Raw genomic sequence first — 5134 nt, 5'->3', positions numbered from 1 at the left:
TACTAAGATGTGCAAAGGTGTATGACCAAATGTAGCAAATTAGCAGGTGAAAATCGTTGTCTTTATGCCATTGCATGTTTTTGTCGACTTCTTCTATGACAAGGAGGTCAAAAAAACATTGTCAATGTTTATCTGTAAATCAGAGAAGGTCAAAATTGGGACGTGAAAGAATTAAATGGGGTTACCTGCAAAATCCATAGGAAATCTATTGTATGTAAATATATGATTGGCTCCTAGAATTTTATTTTGGCCTTTCATTATATGAGATGGCATTATGTCAATGGAAAACTTGTAGCAATTGATCAGGACTTGGAGGATGACATTGAAAATCCATTGATATTATTAGAGGTATGGTTTGAACATGAGCTCTTGACAGTACTCAATATAAGGTCAAAAATCTCACTTCGTCAAGTGAGAACAGACTTGCCAAATGAGGATGACCTACAAGTGCCTGATGATTATGTGTTCAAGTGCAATGGCCATAAGGTATGTTATTCAATCTAACCTCGAAAAACTATTCATTCCAAAACTGCACCATAATCATTATTACTTGGACCATTCAATGTAAAGACATTACAAGGAAGCAAGTTTTCGTGGTGCAAACGACCATCACATAGAGATAAATGGAGATAAATGTATTTTTTACAGCATATAGTTACATCAATCATGACAAAATTTTGTATTTCTTAGAGCAATAGAAACTAAGACAAATATCCTACATTTTCTTATTGGATGTTTAAAACATTGATAGCATGTTCTCATTTTTTCCTACGAAGCGTGCTATTGTGTGTGGGATGATTCTTGTTGTTGGGGCAGTGAGGCTTGTCGTTGAGGGGGTGCTTGCTCTTCGGGATGCTCTTGGGTTGGTTGCTCTTCAGGACGCTCTTGGGGTGGTTGCTCTTCCAGACGCTCTTAGGGTGGTTACTCTTCTGGAACTGAAGCTTGCTGTCGTTTACGAGGTTGAAGCTTCCAAATTGACGTCTTCAGATTCATCAGATTCTGGAAGCTCAACAACAAACCTGTCAACTTGTGTTTTGGGGGTACTGCCGTGTCGGTGGTCTTGGTCGCGGCCGTGGTGGAGGGGGCACAAACGCAACAGGGATACTAGGCGGCATGCTATGAATGTTGACAATAATATGCTCAATGGCCTCTTCCCTAAACAGCCCTAAATTCACATCGAAGTATTCTAATAATCGTGGATTCTACAAAAAGCCAAAAAAATAGACATGTGCCGTCAAAGAATGAGGAAGGAAAGTAACATATCATTAAAAAAAAGGAGCATGCCTACATTTTTTACGGGTAACGAGAGAACCAAATGAAGCAACAACTTTGCAGCCATCCCATTTGCTGGCGGGACTCTGCATCTCACAGTCCTTGTGTGTTCTAGTAGTGTGTCCTAGATTATGGCCTCAAGAGCAGTTATTAGCTTTCTAACCGATCTGCACGAAACAATATTGTTGTCAATATTGAAAGTTCTCTAACTACTTCTCTCTCTCTCTCTCTCTCTCTCTCTCTCTCTCTCTCTCTCTCTCTCTCTCTCTCCAACTCGTTATGATATATAAATATTGAATGTATGGACTTATTATCTCACCGTGCCATGGAATTCTTCACCTGAATTGGCCAAGTAACAAGTCTTGGACTCCATATCGTAAAGGATCAAACTCCAGTGTGAACTACAACATGCAATTAAGAGTATCAAAAGTAACATCAAAAATATATAGTAAATATAGGTCACAATACTAAGACTATAAATGAGATTGCATGATGTCACTTACTCTTCATTGTATGCCATTAGGATTATTTGAGCTACATCGAAATTTATCGAACTAAACCACGGACATACATCAACCAATGAAGTATGTTGTGCAGCAGTAAGAAACCGAGGAAAGAAGGGAATCTACAATATATACACGATTTTGAACATCGAATGGGAGATGACAAAACAAGATTTCTGTCAACTTAACTTTGACAACAGATTTATGATCATTTAATTTGATATAACCAAGCTACACAAGATTACATTATATTAGTTACTTTTGGACAAGCAACCCACTTTACAATCACGATGATGAAAAGGACGTAGCAAACCTTAGAACTATTATGATAATTCTATCGTTGACCTCCCTTAAAACATTGGATAAAACATCAATCCCTTCGCATTGAAAGGTGCCTCGCACGCGGTGCCTCGCACACCGGAAGTCTAACGTGAAACGAGGGGACAAAATAACTCAAAGCTCTCACATTCGACTTATGCATTTCCCGAATAGCCGATTTCTTTAACCGTAATTCTTGGAGCTCCTGCATCCTGGCTTGGTCGCTAATCCTTTGTGCGTTGAGCCTTGTGTCACGTGAATGACTATCCTCTGTCACTTCTGTGATCTTAACTTTCTTCGTCAAAGGCAAGATTTCCAAAATTCCTTTCATTCTCTTATCACTAAGTAGGGCGGGCTCCAGCATACGGTCATATCTGAACCTAAGCAAATGAAGCGAGTTCATGTCTTTCAGCATCACAGTGATTCTGTGTGCATGCGCGACAAGGACATAGCTATCCTGAAAAAACTCATCAAGCCAGTCTTCCGTAGCCTCTTGCAAACATCCTAGGGTAGAGGCCTGCCAACGCATATTAATGCCAAAATTCTTGCATGTAGACCGAACTACGCTGGAATGGTAACTTCGGAACCACGCAATGCATATGTTTCTCCACCTTCCTTAGTTCAAGAAGGATGGATCTATGTTGGTCGTAGCTGTGTCTCCTCATTGAGCGCAATGCAGACATTTTCTTTCCCAAACTAGCTTCTCTACCTAATTGAGGATCATCTGTAGATGAGAGCCTTGCAGTCTTCTTCATACATGCCATCTGAAAATAGTCATAATGTTACATGATAAGCTTCTCAATAAATCCATAGGATAATAATACAAAAACTACTTAAAAAGTTAACTTAGATAACGAATTAGCTTCAAATCACTACAACGCGATATGGGTACTTCAAACAAAATCTACATCAATCCCTCGCATTGTATTGATTTCTCAAAGAGACCCTTTCATTTGACAAAATATTATAAGAACAATACACCTAACAACACCAATGACGATAAAATAGGTCCAAATCACTACAATGCGATAGAGGCATATCAAACACGTAATCGTCATACCCTACACGCACTGTAGTGATTTCTTGCACAGAGTGTTTCATTTCACAAAGTAGGTCATGGAAATAAGTAATAGATAACATACACGACACAGAACAATGTATAGGACAAGAAAGTATGTCCAAAACACTATAACGCGATATGGCTACATCAGAAAAAATCATAATCCATTCTTCGCGTCGTGGTGACTTGTCAGACATTGCCTTTCGTTTGACCCAATATCTAATGAATGTAGGCAAAACATGATATATATGATTGAATATAACATTTAAGACTCGGAGTGATTGCTTTGATAACTTACCAAAGAATTACGCAGGGAAAATGTTGAAGTGATGGACGCTTGCTTGATAAATCGCAGAGATGGCGTAGATGAGGCACGGCAGAGGAATACACGTAGCTGAAGGAGGTAGAACGAAACGACGGCAAAAGACAAGGACACTTGACAGGAGTACCACATTTATCGAGGACAATCACGACACACGTGCGAAAGAGCATGTCCACACGTACCAAGGAGGACGTGGGGCCATACTCATGATGATTACGATCAATCAAATTTTGACACATGTCATCATATGTGCGCAGAGCACGTGGTGTGCCATCATGCATGTCTGCCACGTGTATAGACCATTAGTTTCCGTAGATAAAGGTGACCAACATTCATTATTCATTGCTTCTTGCTCTCTTGCAATTTTTCCCGCAATCATCTCGTGTAATTTTTTTCGTAGTCATCACCTTCACCCTACTTCTTGCTCTCCTAGAGTTAACTTTGTTGGTTGCTTCTTACTCTCCTAGTGAATTTCGCGGTATGTTTTCGAATATTTTTGTGTTTCAATTTGGCCGAAGTTGTATAATTGTTTTATAAATATTCCATCAAAGATTGTTGCTTTTAGATTTTTAAGAATTTAATTTATTTTTCCCAAATATTTCATCAAATCACTATAACACGAAGAGGGATCTCGGTGAGAACTAACGTACCCATATCGCGTTGTAGTGATTTTTTCCACAATGGTAATTTGCTTGCATAAATTTCTTGAAAGCACTACAACGCGAGAAGAGGTCTTGGTGCGAACTCTCTCAAGCATATCACGTTTTAGTGATTTATCCTACTGTCGTTCTTTTTTTTACTTTTTCAAAGATTTCATCGTTTAGATTTTTAAGAAATTAATTTTTTCCTTACAAATAATTGATCAAATTACTACAGCGCGAAGAGGGGAGTCGGTGAGAACTCTCCCACCCATATCGCGTTATGGTGATTTGTCCTACTGTCGTTCTTGTAGTGATTTTTCTTACAATCGTCATTGCCTTTGAAATATTGCATCAAATCACTATAACATGAAGAGAGGGCTCCTTGGGAATTCTCCCACATATATCATGTTGCAGTGATTTTGGCACATTTTTCCTTGCAATTTCATTTTCTCACTAATATTTCATCAAATTACTACAACGCGACTAGAGATGTTGGTGAGATTTCTCCAACGCTTATCGCGTTATACTGATCTTGGCTAATCCTTTATTATCTTACATAGAACTTTCGTCGTCCTGACATATTTCCTGGCTTCTTGTAGATGGAACCTTTCAAGATTGAGGTTGAGTCTGATGCTGGCCTTCAAGAAACCCCAGATGAAAAGTTATTCGACTTCCTATATAAAGTTCGACAGCATCATCGCCATCCTAAAATCTCACACATGTTTAATTTCAATTTCTCCATCAAAGACATGATCATTTTTTCTCGTTCGTATCTTGAGGAGAAAGGGCAGCAATTTTAGCAGACCACTTTGAGTGGTACAGTCATGTTTTGACGGCATCTAGTACGTGCACATGAATGATATCATGCCTTCAACAACCCTGAGACAAAAGTTAAATAGGGATGTTTTAAAGATGCCAGATGATAAGAAGAAGACACACAGTAAGTGCCCATTCACAATCGCAAGTGTCATCTTGTTACCCCACTATGGATTTATCTGCTACCTGCATGTGCTGCTTG

This window comes from Cibotium barometz, chromosome 53 (genome assembly GCF_041138505.1).
Source record: "Cibotium barometz isolate CiBa-2024 chromosome 53, ASM4113850v1, whole genome shotgun sequence".
In the NCBI taxonomy this organism is placed as follows: Eukaryota; Viridiplantae; Streptophyta; class Polypodiopsida; order Cyatheales; family Cibotiaceae; genus Cibotium; species Cibotium barometz.
Note: the sequence above shows the minus strand (reverse complement) of the source record.